Genomic DNA, 14,436 nt, shown 5'->3' on the forward strand with positions numbered 1-14,436 from the left:
GTTAACCTAAGGGAAAGACAAATAGAAACTGGGAGATTAAACCCTGGATATTAAAAATGGGGTACCAGCACATCATAGCAAGAGTGTTTCTACCTAACAGAAAACCCCCTAGGCCATTCAAACAGCACTCAATGACTTAGAAGAGTAGATGTGCAATGTGGCATGAAAATTGTCATAACAGGGTTCAGCAAAGGAAGAAGTGCCTTTCATTGTCCAGCCCGATCAGGAAAACTGTATGGCATGGAATACTGCAATGAGGAGCATACCTGAACCCCAAGGAGCCCCAAGGAGTTTGTGAAGGCCACTAGTCATGTCTAACGAGCAAAAGAAAACACACAACTGCTGTACCCGTAGGAGACCAATGCTTAGGTTGTCCTAAGCCCCACAACTGCACTTCTCTGCCTCAGTATCACAGAATCACAAAATCTTCACAGTTGGAAGGGACCTCTAGAGATCATCTAGTCCATCTCCCCTGCTAAAGCAGGATTGCCCAGAGCACATTACTCAGGACTGCATCCAGGTGGGTTTTGAAAATCTCCAGAGAAGGAGACTCCACAACCTCCCTGGGCAGCCTGTGCCAGTGCTCTGTCACCCTAACTGTAAAGAAGTTTTTCCGTGTGTTGGAACGGAACTTCCTATGTTCCAACTTGCACCCATTGCCCCTCGTCCTGTCACTGGGAACCACTGAAAAGAGTTGCTCCATCCTCCTTCAACCCACCCTTTAGATACTTGTATGCCATAATAAGGTCTCCCCTCAGCCTTCTCTTCTCCAGGCTAATGAGTCCCAGCGCTCTCAGACTTTCCTCATAAGGGAGATGCTCCAATCCCTTGATCGTCTTAGTTGTCCTACACTGGACTCTCTCCAGTAGTTCCCTGTCTCTCTTGAACTGGGGAGCCCAGAACTGGACACAATATGCCAGTTGTGGCCTCACCAGTGCAGAGTAGAGGGGGAGAATGACCTCCCTCGACCTACTGGTTTCCTCAGCGACTGACCGTCGGCGTGTTTACAGCCCGTTTAGAACTGCCGCGTGGTGTTGGCTATACTTGTGGAAATCTGCCTTCTGTTCAGATGCCCAGTGCAAGTATGCAGAGGATACCTCAATTATGCATGGGATATGTACAAATTGACGTTTGAGTTGGGAGTTTTGGCACAGAAGGAGGGCCCTGGCTTTACGAGAGGGCAAGTGGGGAAAGGGCATAGAGCTTGGGCTGCCTCTCCTGAAAGGCAGTGAGCCCATCAGGGTCAGTGAGAGCACCAGTGGTGCAGTGAGTAGCTGGGTTATGGATGGTGGGAGGATGCTCAGAGACTTTCTGTGTTATCTGGAAGCCAGACTGACGCTAACTTCCAGTACAGCAGCCTGTCGTCGTAGAGACGGACACGACACTGAATATCCAGTTGCAGCTATCGTATATTTTATTTTACAAGCAGTGCTCTTTTATATCTTTTTACCTGGTTGCTTATCTGTGCATATATTCTAACATTCTACTTTTGCCCAATCCGCTCTCACATCACACACCATCCAGCCAATACAATTGTTGATCACGCGCTTTTCATGCTCTGGGAAAAAACAGGATGTTTGCCACCCCTTATCTTGTTTGCTCGGATCTTCTCAGGATTCTCCTGTCTCTTCAAGGGTACACGGGTATCTGTTCAGGGTCAGTGTTAAGCTTGTATTTTGATCCCTCGGACCAGCCGAGGTCTCCCACAGCAGCCCTCAGAGACACCGCATGTCTTAAAAATGTAGAAATGAAACTTTTAAATTGAGGGAGCAAAGAGTCACTTTTTTCATTAAAGCAGGACAGGGAGCGAGGATACTTCTGCTCTGTTCATTGGTTTACTGTAAATTATCTGTGCAAATTGCTGAAGTGTTTTGTGCCTCAGTTTCCCCACCTTTGTGATGGGGAGGATGCTGCTTCACCCCTGAAAAGTGTTCTAGGAGGACACAGTCCCTCTTTAAAGACATAATATCTTCTTAGTACTTCCGGCACTCTAACTGGACGGTGCTGTGCCTGTCCATCTGTCTATCCATCCCCCCCACATGCAGGAAGCATTGCACGCAGTCTGCTCGGGGAGCTTGACCCTGCCCCCTTGCTCTTGCAGGCTGTAACTCTCCATAGAATCATAGAATTGCTGAGGTTTGAAGGGACTTTTAAGATCATCAAGTTCAACCATTAACCTCCCCTGACAAAACCACTTCTAACCCATGTCCCCAAGTACCACATCTACCCTTTTTTTAAACACCTCCAGGGATGACGAATCCCCCACTTCCCTGGGCAGCCTATTCCAATGTTTAATAACCCTTTCTGAGAAAAAAATTTTTCTAATACCCAATCTAAACTTCCCTTGACATAACTTGAATCCATTTCCTCTCATCCTATCACTTTTCACCAGGGAGAAGAGGTCAGCCCTCACCTCGCCACAACCTCCTTTCAAATAGTTGTAAAGGGTGATAAGGTCTCCCCTCAGCCTCCTCTTCTCCAGGCTAAACAACCGCAGTTCCCTCAGTCGTTCCTCATAAGACTTTTCCTCCAGACCCCTCACCAGCTTCACTGCCCTTCTCTGGACATGCTCCAACACCTCAGATCCATGTTGTCGTATCCATAAGCCGCCCTGCGCAGCTGTGCCTGTACTGCAGGCATAGCCCTGCCTGTACTGCAGAGCAAAGCGATGCACAGGGCCTTGGGATCCTTTGGGACTATTAGCTGCTCTGAAAACAAACCTTCCCCTCCCACGCTGGAGTCTGCTTCGCCTACCAGCACCTCAGGGAAATAACTCAGCTCCGTTGCCTGCAGTTCACCTCCCTGACCAATGATCCCACTGATGATTTCCTCCCACCAAGCAACTCTCCGCTGATTTTATGACATAGTCCAAACAAGCGCGTTGCGCTTCGGGTGTTTTTTCCCTCTGCAGTTGGAGAAGGAGGAGTAATTGCATTTGTCACCTCTGATCGTACACCCACAACCCACTGAAAGTGAGCCATTACTCTCATTTACAAACAGGTAGGTAATCTCTTCTCACATGCCCTTAAAAATCATTGTGCTATCGGAGCAGGCTGTGCAGATTAGCCGATACTTGGAGATTGTCTTCAGCAAAACAGTAAAAGCCTTAAGTGCACTAGATTGGTTTTTGATTGACTTTTGGAGGAATAGTATATCAGAAGAATCCCAATAAGCTCTCCCTGTGGTATTTTAAGTGGATATAATGGTCAGAACTGACAGACAGTAATGAGCCTTGTAGACAGGGGCAACTGTATGTTATTTAATTTCCACTAAAGAAGATATCTCAGCAAGGAAGCTCAGGTTTAAGGCAACACACAAATACTCAACAGCCAGATTTTGTTTCTAACAATTCTGAAGCATGGGGTCATCCAGTTCCATCTACAGCTTAAAATTTGGGGGCAAACATCTCAAATGCCACCAGTCAAGGAACGCAAATAAAAAATTACTTCCTCCATGGAAAGACTGAGTGAGAGCATCTCTCATGCACCCTGCTTCCTAGCATCTAAAGGCTTTCACACAAATCGTTTCAAGCTGAAAATGTGAAATTGCTGATTAGTACCTGGGGAATTTCAGCTTGGATGTGGGAGAATGAATCCCCTTTGCATCAAATGTCAGACAGCAAGACACGGACACCCTGCAGCCAGAGGTACTGTGTGGTTTTGTTTTTTTTTTTCTTTGAAGTTGTGATACTCGAAGAAGAGTTTCTTGGAGAATGTGGATTAATTACCCTTTCAGGCACCCTGCGCCAGGTCTCGGGAGGGTCTCCTTGGCTTTGCACTCTCCCCTGATTCAGAAGGACAAGAAGAAAAATTAAAAATAACTCTTTAATGAAAATTCCTGACAATCCATAAAACATTTGCTAAAATAAACAGGGCTGGTTGGATACTTTCATCCACTCTACCAAAGATGTAAACAGGCTCTTTTCTGACACGATATTGCTATTTTCTCATGAATTCTTCCTGATGGATAACCAGAGACCGGATTTTGTCTCTCCCTGGCTGGGTCAAATGGGGCCATAGGCAGAGCAGGCAGCTGCCAGGCGAGTAGGGAGGAGGCACCACCCTGTCCATACCCTGCTGAGGCCTCTCCTGGGAGAGATGCCGGCGCCAGCCCTCTGGCCGCCTGGGCCTTTGCTGCCTCACCGCCCAGCCCATCGCAGGCAGACGGGTGTGCTGCTGCTCCCGACGATGCTGGAGTGATCAGCGGCAATGTTTTAATTGGGAGCTGGCCCAGCATACACACCTCTCCTGGGGTCCCTCCCAGCACCTCATCCCACTGTCTGGCCGAAGCCATTCAGCAGCCGGTCTCTTTCCTCTCGATGGGGGGCTGAGGTGGCAGGTAAAAACATCATAGTGCCTTTTTGCCCATGTTTTCATATGGTTAGAAGGAGTTGCAATGGATTTACAACCCACTCTGCAGGGGTATAACGTCCTTCACGTTCTACAGAGCCTGCAGAAGAACCAGTGGCTCCAAAAACAGAAGCTATTTTCCACATTGTTTCCTATTTTTCCTATTTTCATCTTGGTTGTATCAGCAGTCTCCCCGTTGGTCTGTGTTGCTGCCTATCCGCTCACCTGCTTGTCCTCTCTCATCACTTTTTAATTAGATGCAGCCAAAGACATCAAGTCCCTAAAAGATTTGGGTAAAACAAGCCTGGGACCTAAAGGTATGCCTTTACAGTGAGAAAACGATTGCTACGACTCAGCCTCTTGCTAATTGTTAAAGGCAGCGGTCAATGGGAAGCGGCACGTGTGCGCTGGCCTGGCAAGCAGCAAGCATCGCGCCCAGTAAATCACAGCTTCTGCTGCCATTTGCCACCCAGACAGGGAGTGGACAGGGTGGGAGGAGCAGCAGATAAGAGGCTAAGGCAAAATCTGTAGGAAAGCAGAAGATAGTAATACTCCTTGTTTAGTGAGGGATTCAGACTCTGCAGCTCAGTCTGCTTTCAAGAAAAAAATGAATTAGTCACTGCTCAATCCATCTACTGCCAAAGCAGAAAGACCAATGTTGGGAGATGCTGCAAGATGTGTATCCAAAGGGTCCTAGCTAAAATTTACTGAGTCCCATGCAAACGACAGCATGTGAGCACCCTGACAGCCTGTGCCTGGAGCCGCACACGTAGGTACGTGCTCTCCCACAGCGATCCTCAGCCCATGCAGTGAGAGTGGATGGATGCTTTTATACGTCCCCAGCGGATGGGAAAATGTCATGTCCAGGAACTACAGTGGAGCTCAGAACACAGAGCCACGGCTCTGTAAAGTTTCTTTTTAGTGTGTTGCGTTTGCAGCGCAAGGGCAAGAAGAAACCAGGCTGTGGCCAGGGCTGGCCACCACCGCAGTGCATGGCTGCTGCTGCAAGGGCTGAAAACTGTGCTCACCTACAGCTAATCCGAGGGGCTGATGGCAACATCCCTGCATGGCAGCTCAGGTCTTATGGGCAGGAAGGGACCGCAAGGCATCCCTTTGCGCCATGTTTCTCAAAGCCCTGCTTTCGGCTCCTGTCCAAGTACAATGTTTAAGGGCACGGGCAGTGAATTAAAGGGTTAAAGACTTTCTAAAAAGTGTGTTTCTAATCCCACAAAATCATCACAACCTTTTTCCTTCTTTAAGTGTTTTGGATCATTTCTTTGAATTTTTTCAGCTTTTGCAGTATTCTCTGCTCTCCAGAGATGTTCTGAGACACGCTGTTTGTGAGCATGGAGTCTGTACCAGACGCCGTGACCCCCCTACCCATCGCACCCCTGTCCTCCAACATACTCCGAGCTCAGTTCCAGAGGTGGGAGAGAGGCTTTTTCACCTCCCCTGTTTTAGCAGGGGACTGTGACAGCTGTGACAGTCTCCAAGATTTAAGTATCAGTTGGGTTTCACTGGGGTTAGACATGAGCTGGACAGCCAGCACAGACAATTGGGGAGCTTGCTTTGACTATATGTAGAGGATTTAAATAACAAAAGACACTTACATAAATCCCCCAGTTGTCCTCCCTCCTAATTACAATCCCAATATACTAATACCTGCCACAGCATTCAGAAACAAAAATTCACAGAGGAGCAGTAATTCAACACACTGAGCTAGCTACAAAAATCTCCTTTCTAAGCCCATCTCCTGGTGCCTCCCCTTCCCCTCCCAGTGAGATGAGAGCTCCCCTCTTTCCAGAGGTGTTGGAGAAAAACTCATGGTTTGTAAATTCATCTTTACCTGGATGTCCATCCCCCAGCCCTGGCTCAACGGGCCTTGTCCTTAGAGGAGGGTTCAGGAAAATTGACACACACAAGAAACAGCTAAATAGGCTTTGCCTTGCTTCTCACGTTGAGAGAGAAATGTCTAAGGAGAGATGTGATAAAGGTCTATAAACTCGGGAGTAATATGGAGGGGGGGGGCAGGGAATGATGTCTCACTGCCTTCCAGAGCACAAGAATGAGGTAGCATCGAACTGGTGGGTGATGGGTTAAAAACAAATGAAAAAGAGGGTTTTCTCCAAAAAAACTCTGGAGGGTCCTTGCAGCATGGATCTGGGGGTTCTGAGGGTTTACTCAGCTGAAAGAATCAGCCCAACCATAGAAAAGAAATCTTCTGGGAATGGCTAAGCATACAGACACCACATCAGGCTTGAGATGTCCCTGAGCTGAACACTGGTAGGGGCTGGGGATTGTTGAGGGGAACCATTATCCCATGTTTTCTCTGCTCTTACCCTTTTCCCGCAGCACCTGCGTGGCCAGGAGCTGGGCACACCAGCAGCCTGCGGCGTCCCCAGGCCGTTCCCATGCTCAGCCAAACCAAGCGGCCCCATAGAATTAACGTGGAGAAACCACTCCATCACCAAGCTCATCTGGGGACAACTGCAAGACAGCCAGATGCTGAAGGCACAGGCTGACTTCATTATTCACACCTAATCAGTCCAAGCAAGCTACTTTGCGAATTCAGTCAGATAAACTGTATGGAGCACAGCCACGCAGGCAACCCACCGCTGCCGGGCTGCGCTGAGGCTGCACCAAGGCTTAGCCCAGACCACGAGCGGCTCAGACGTGTCCCACGACACTGTCTCTGACCCGCTTCATTTTCAGCTGCGATTCCCTGATTCAAAGAAAAAATAGCATCAAGTGCTTAGATAGTGGTTTTCATTTTCCACTGCTTTCTAATCAGCGACTAATTAATTCTCAATGCCCCTGTGAGGTAAATATATCTGTTTCATGCATTAATACATATATATATTATGTTTGATCTTTCCTTAACAAGTCCCCATAGCCCTGGAAATCCACACTGAAAACAGAGCTGGGGGGTGGGGGAACAGCACCAGCTTTGAAATCCAAAAGATCTTCATTTGTATGTCAGATTGAAAGTAAAAAGAAAATAGTTATTTGGCAGGTCTGTTCCCACTGAGGGATTGGTTTGCCTCAATTTGTATTTAATAAGTGTACCACCGAAAAGTATTTAATGCATAATGTATAATATAACTAGCACTACACTAAATAATAACCTGTGACTTTAAACATTAATGACTGTTTGTGACTATTTCTTTTGAATTTCAGACTACACAGAAAATATTTGTCAGCAGTAAAAATAAGCTTGCAAGAGATAAATAAAATATTGGTGCAATAAACCCAAGTCATGATGTGCCTATTTAAATGCATATACACCTCTGTTTAATAGAGAACAGTGAACACTGTTTTTGTATAATATTCTACTAATGTGTACACTACTATATAGTAATATTCAACATCTTTTCACTTCAGCTGCAGAAGAATTGCCAATTCAGTACAACACTTGCAGCTGAAGGATATGTTTACACCTTCTCACTTTTTTTAACTTCTTGTTTTTTTCTGCAAAGATGAAAGAAATCTTTTCACCCACACACAGACGGGAGATTTCACGCCAAAGAATATTTAGATGAGACAAAGCCAATTATTGCCACTTTATTTAATTATAGTTTTTACATTTCTGGAAACTGTGCACTAGGCTCATTCTCTTTACCCAAGGAGGCAACAGTTTCCATAGGGACCTTTTGGGCAGCAATGAACTGAGCTCTGGAAAGCATGTAAGCATTTTCAAGTACATGCTTAGGTCCAGTTTAACTAAGTTAAGTACACGCTTAAGGCTGGGAATCATTAAAGTGCTGTCCTAGCTAGGGCTGAGTTGAATCAACTTTGTAACCGTTTTCTGATCCAGGGTTTAAGCTCTTTAATTTTTATTTTTTATTTTAAATTAGTTCTCCTATCACAGTCAGCTAGCAAAATAAGATGCCCTGCTGCAGCTTGGATGCCATACAACACAGATATTTTTCACTATGACGGTTACGTAGAACAGAGTCTAAAAGTTTGTCCCTCCCAACATTTTTTAGTCCTTCTGTTGCCCAGAAAACTCCCCATCTCTGGGAAGCTGCCCTGAGTTATCACTGGAGACCATCCTGAAGGACCCACTGCTCTTCAAGCCGAAGTCACGCTTGACAACATAAATGTCAGTTCACCCAGAGCTTTCACATGGGGCACGGTGCCAGAGGCAAGACTTGGGGGAATCAGATCTGGTGCTCTGTGTAGGAAAACCAGCCAGAAATATTAAGGTGAACCAAGAATTTACTAAGAAATGAAGTTTTCAAGATGGTCAGATTTTATTAGCTTGGACTGAACTTCTTGGGTATGTTCCAAATTAAAAAAAAAAAAAAAAAAAGCGGGGGTAGTGGAATTCTTGGAAATTCAGGCATGAAATACATGGCTTTGTTTCAAACTTCATAATGAAAAAATAACAAAGTTAAGTACCCGAGCAGTTAGACTTTATGTTCTCGGTAAAACAAAACATTTTGCTTAATATTTCACCTTGCAAATATACTTTTAAAAAATCTAGTTCCTAGATCTGAGCTTCCTTTTCAGTTTGGTCAATGAGCAAAAAAAAAAAAAAGAAATCCAGCATTTGCACAGTTCCCTTGTGTTCAAATGGAAGTCCTATTTTGTTATGACCCAAAAAAGATCTTTCACTCCTCTAATACCCGGTGGAAGGGAGCACTGGTACCTCCTGCCTTGCCCCGCTCCTCTCAGGATGTGGAAGCTGGGCACGGGCAAGTAACTCAAATGTCTTTAAAAGCCTTAGAAATGCTGTTTCTAAGGAAAAACTACAAAGTGTGGAACAAATGCAGCTGATGCAGAGATATTTTCTTGAGTTTTCTGAGAGCCTGGAATAAAGGTCTCTGGGGTGCCTCACTCAGCTGATGGAGAGATGGCTCGCAGGGCAGCTGTACTGTTTTACAGATCTTCAAGGCAACATAGGAAAAAAAACCCTAAATATATAATCTGGCAATCTACCTAAATAGCAAGAGGTCAAGGACATACTCATTTTGGTACACGGAGGCCTTTACAAGCTGCTCAAATTACAAACGCTACAAAAGTGCTGAGTTAACTTCTATGTTGGTAAATGCAATTTTAATCCTCAGCACAGGCATTCCCGCAGCACGCAGTTGTCAGGGTGGGGTCAGAGTCAGGAAAAGATGGTTTCTGAGGCATTCAGATCTGTGCCACTGCTTTATTACTCGAGAACCACTGATAGCTATGAAGTATGGGCCACATGCTGCTCTCTGTTATACCAAATTAAATGTGTAAGCCGTAGGGTGCTAAATCTGGATTTACACTTGCTTTGAAAATGCAGAGTCTGGCCTTTGCCCCTGCAAAGTGTCAGAAGGCGCGAACACTTCAGATGGTCATTGCAGCATCTCCAGAGCTCCCTGAATGCAGCATCTTCCACGACCCAGCCCTCATTCGCCACCACTCAACCAGTTTTCCAGCCAGTTTATCAGAAAACGTTAACAACAGAAGAGCAGAAGCTATTCCCAAAACAAACTACAGTGTTTTAGTATGCTGTTCTACTGATTATAATAAGGTTGCTTGAAAGAAGTTGTGCGGACACTCGGTGCTTTTACAAAGAGCCGTGCAGCCTCCATCACCTGAACTTCAATTATCCAATTTCCCCGGTACCTGGAAAGGCAATGCATGTTAATTACGTCGAAAGTTATTTTAGTACCTCAATCATTCAAATTTTGCCAAGCTTCTCATAAATTCAGAGAAGCCAAGGTTATGCTATAGACATGGGTGTGTTCACATGTCAGCTTTACGTATCTAAAAAATTAAAGACTTGACAGCAATTTAGAAAATGAGTTGCTGGGTTTTTTTTAAACACCAAGCAGATCAAAGCTTTGATGCAATTTGGGGATGTGTTCTAATTGTTAACTCTTTTAGAAAGGATCTCCCAGCCAGGCATTCAGTTTGAGCAATTGTTTGCAAATGTGTAGGATCGCTCTCTATCTTCCAGCCTCAGAACTAGCACAGAAATATGCATGTGATTTACTGCAGCAGGAGAAAAAAAAAAAAAAACCCTCCTCATTTGGAGTTGGGCTAATCTCAGAGCAAGACAGCTGAGGCAGGAAAAGCCATTTAAGTAATGTAGTGTTTAAAAGGCCCGGACTGACCTTCATTTCTTTCTATCTGCTTCCTTGCAATGTTGCCTCTGAAGTGCTGTACAACATAAATAGCATCTGCCCTGGGATTTTTAGCCTGAGCTTAGCAGAAATGGCTCTGGTGGCTGTGATGCACCCTTTCGCAGTGATTAGTCACTGGAGTTTTTCAGTTCTTCTGCCATTTGGGGCATATGTTACACTTCTATTTATCCAGACATGATTGGGGAGGCAGCTGATTAGGAGTGACTGAGGGCACTCTCTCAGCAAACCTGTGCACCAGACAAAAATAGAAAGCATAAAGCACAGAAAATGGGAGGATGAGAACTGGCCCAGCAGAGAAGGCAGCTTTAGGACACAAAGTTCTCCAGCCTCCAAGTGCGTTGGAGTTAAACCTGTCACCAGAGTCAAGTGATCAGACTGGCAGGGACTGCAAGGACTTTCTTGCCTGCTCTGTAGAGCAGGAGACAGGCAGCTTCCCGGGGCGGGGGTGATGCAAGAAATCAAAATCATTATTGCAGGGACTTAGGCATTGCTGATCTTCTCAGCCTCTTCTGCACCTTTCCTGCTGCATTTGGCCTTTTTTCTTTTTTTTTCTTAAAAAAAAAAGTCTTGGGGGCTATAGGATGCCAAGAAGCATCTGCAACCTACAGAGGGACATTTTGTGACTCCTCCTCAACATGACATCTCTTGCTCGTGACCATAGGGGCTCATCTCCAGAGGTGGTTGCCAGCATCCCACATGCCCTGGCACGATTTGGCAGTGCCCAAGAGCCAGACTCAGGCCTGTGAAGTCCCATCCTGTGAGCACGAAATGCACACGGCTGGCTCGCACACCTCGCTCTGAGGCTGGTAGCCATCCTCGGCACACAAGCAGCCTCTGCTCTGTGCTCACCTGGGGACACGCACCCCCATGCAGCCCACTGTGGGGGCCTCCCACTCTCCCCGCCCCACAGCACTGGCTCTTGTCCCACAGAAGTGGCAGGGGCTCTCGATGTCTGCAGATTTCAGCTCAAGCAGAGAGCCTGGGACAGAGGTGGCAACACCTGTGTGAGAGGAGCACAGTCCCAGGCAGACACAGCGTGGGCCACATGCTGTTCTGCCTCCCCAGAAGAAAGGAAGAGGCACAGCGGTGCTAGGTCTCAGTAGGTCTTTGAACCACCCCACAAGCAGACCAGCCTTTTAGGTGGAAGAAATACCAGAGTGGTTTCACACCACTCCCGGCACAGCCACAGAGCAGAAGGGGTCCTTCTGAATTCCGTGCTGGACATCAAGGAGGGGACAACGGTGATGACAAGGATTGCGTATCATCTGCTGTGCGTTGGCACACAGGCCGCAGAGCTGTTGCCCATTTCAGGAGGTAGCTAGAAGCAGGACAGCAGCAAAATTTTATGCAGAGCTCAACCTGCAGCTGCTGCAGTTTTAATAACACCTCTCTCTTCAGTTCATCGCCTGCCGACAGATTGCGTTTGCAGTTCTCATCCATTCTCTGGCCTCTGAACTATGTGGCCACTGACTGCAGTGTTCCCCACTGGGGAACAACCCACGTAACGCTCTTTCCTCCTGCTGCACAAAATGCTCCTGCAGCAAGGCAGGGGGAGGGGGACCACGCTGATGCTGGAGCAAGGGAGTGATGGACAGACAGATGGAGGGACGGACACACTGTAGACGTGGGCTTGGAGCAGACACAGGAGCAAGGACAAGCTTGCAGAAGTGCAAAGGGAGGGTGATAAAACATCAAACCCTAACTGAAAGCAGAGCGTAAAGCACACCAAATGCTAGGCACGTGGATGGCCTTCTTGGCTTTAACAATACTATTCACTTGTTTAGAAGCAAGCCCACACATACGCATCTTGCAGTTGAGAACCTCGGTGGGGTTGGCAGGCGGGTGCGTTGCCTTCTTGTGCAGGACAGCAAAACCAGAAAGACAGCTCTTATTCCAGCAAACATTTTGGGACAAACATTTTGGGACATTTCCAAGGTTTGCCTGACCTTTTGGGAACCTTACAAAGTTTCTCAGAGCACTGGCAAGGGCAGACTATATATTAAAGGCCTTTTAAAAGCCCAGCAATTCTTAACACATCCAGCAAGCTGCCAGCACCTGACAGAGCCGAATCAACAGTTCTGACCGGACAGTGAAATTGTTCAGAAACATTTAGCCTTAGGCGCTCACTTGTAACAGCAATCTGGGCACAACACAATTTGAGCATTTCTTCTTAGCACATCTCAGATGTTATACAGGGAAAAAAAAACGACATGAGACATCTTCCCAGTGTAAATTTAATGTATCCTAATCCAAAGCTCTGGAGACCAAGAGACATTGTTTCTCCATCGGGTTACCTGACACACCAGGAGATGGGTACCTCCCACACCTCCCCTCCTGGAAAGTCTAGGATCCCTGTTAGCTATCTGCAAGTTTTTGCTTGATGTTTCTCACATAGTTCCTGCCTGGACATAACACAGTGTTCCTGAATGCTCCACACAAGTCTGTAGGCACCTTGTGTGGTACCATACACCAAAAACACTGCCTGATCCCCTGGGTTTACCAACTTGGTCACTTGAACAGATGAAGAATGGGTGATGGGAACAGCAGCATCCTCAGGTTACAGACCTGTAGCCCCTGTGTATTTCAGGCCTCCTACGTCCGCTTTGCCATAGAGGTGGCTCTGCTGCAGTTGAACGGGCGAAGATTCAGCAGCCCCCAGGTTTAGTGGCAAATCCAGTTTCCAAAGTTCCTCCCCCCAGCGCACCCTGCAACCCCTGTTGCAAATGGGGCCATTGAAATGATCCTGGGTTTCATTTGGTTTTGAGCCTGTGGTTAAAAATGTATGTATGAAAGAAGGATATTTTTAACCTGGATCATTTCAGGGGTTTGGTATTCAGGGACTCAAAAATCCCTCAGCCATCGCTGGGACAGAGAAAAGCACAGTAATCTGTCCCTGACACATATGTGTTTTCGCCACATCTAGATGTGACCCAGCAGGTCACATCTGACTGAGTCCCCAAGGACACTGGTTAGACCATCATTCCCATAGTGGCACTGGGTTTGCAGAGGAGGTAGAGACACCGAGGACTGTGCAAATGCTTTGGATTTCCCTAAAAACAAAATTGTGCAGCTCTTCAGTGGGAACAGAGGCCTGGCGGCTTCCTTCTGCCAAGATGGAAGTTCACATCCCTTCCTAGAAAGACCTGGAGCAACACATGCCTCATCCAAAGTCAACTGTCACGAATGGGAGACCAGTATTGACTTCCAAGGCCGAAACTTCTAGTCCTTAAATAAACAGTATATGAAATTAATACAGAGAGCAGACAGAAAGCGCTCACCATTTCCAGCACATTTCCGAAGAGTGGTGTTTGCTCCCTGAGATAAAGGAGGAATCCCAGGAAGAGAGCAGGAAGAAGTTAATAAAGTTTTTCCATGTGATTTTTATCTGGTGTCAAGTGTCAGCCAGTTTGCCCATCTGGGATATTAATAATGCAAATAGTGCTAAAGGTTGCTTTGCTCAGAATAAGCCACAGGAACTTATAGCGTTCATTAGACTCACATATTTCCTCTACTCCCATTTAAGTAAAGAGAGGGGACGCCGTTCCGTTTCCTTTCACACAAAACTGTTGAGCTTTGGCAAGGTTTTTACATTACTTAATTAGCCCACTCAAATTTCACTGAATCGGGAATATTCTAGTGACAATAATGTCCCTCTCCTGCTGAGTATCAGAAGGTGGAAAATAAAAAGCTCTGTCATGCAAATGCAGCCTCAGCAAAACGCCTAAGGTGGTTGGAAAATATCATTTAGTCAAATTATTCTTCCTGCATTTGCTTGTGAATTTGGGGAAATGAAAACAAACCAGAGTTTTTCCCCCTCTCTAAAACCTGCTGCTGCCTCACACCATGAAAAAAACCCGCTCCATGGTTCAGCCTTACCCACTGTTGGTGCAGTATCCCATAAACCCCTGCAAATGCATTTTGCAATCACCAGGAAAAAAAACAACCAACCAACACAAGCC

This window comes from Charadrius vociferus, unplaced genomic scaffold, assembly GCF_000708025.1.
Source record: "Charadrius vociferus isolate BGI_N301 unplaced genomic scaffold, ASM70802v2 scaffold308, whole genome shotgun sequence".
In the NCBI taxonomy this organism is placed as follows: Eukaryota; Metazoa; Chordata; class Aves; order Charadriiformes; family Charadriidae; genus Charadrius; species Charadrius vociferus.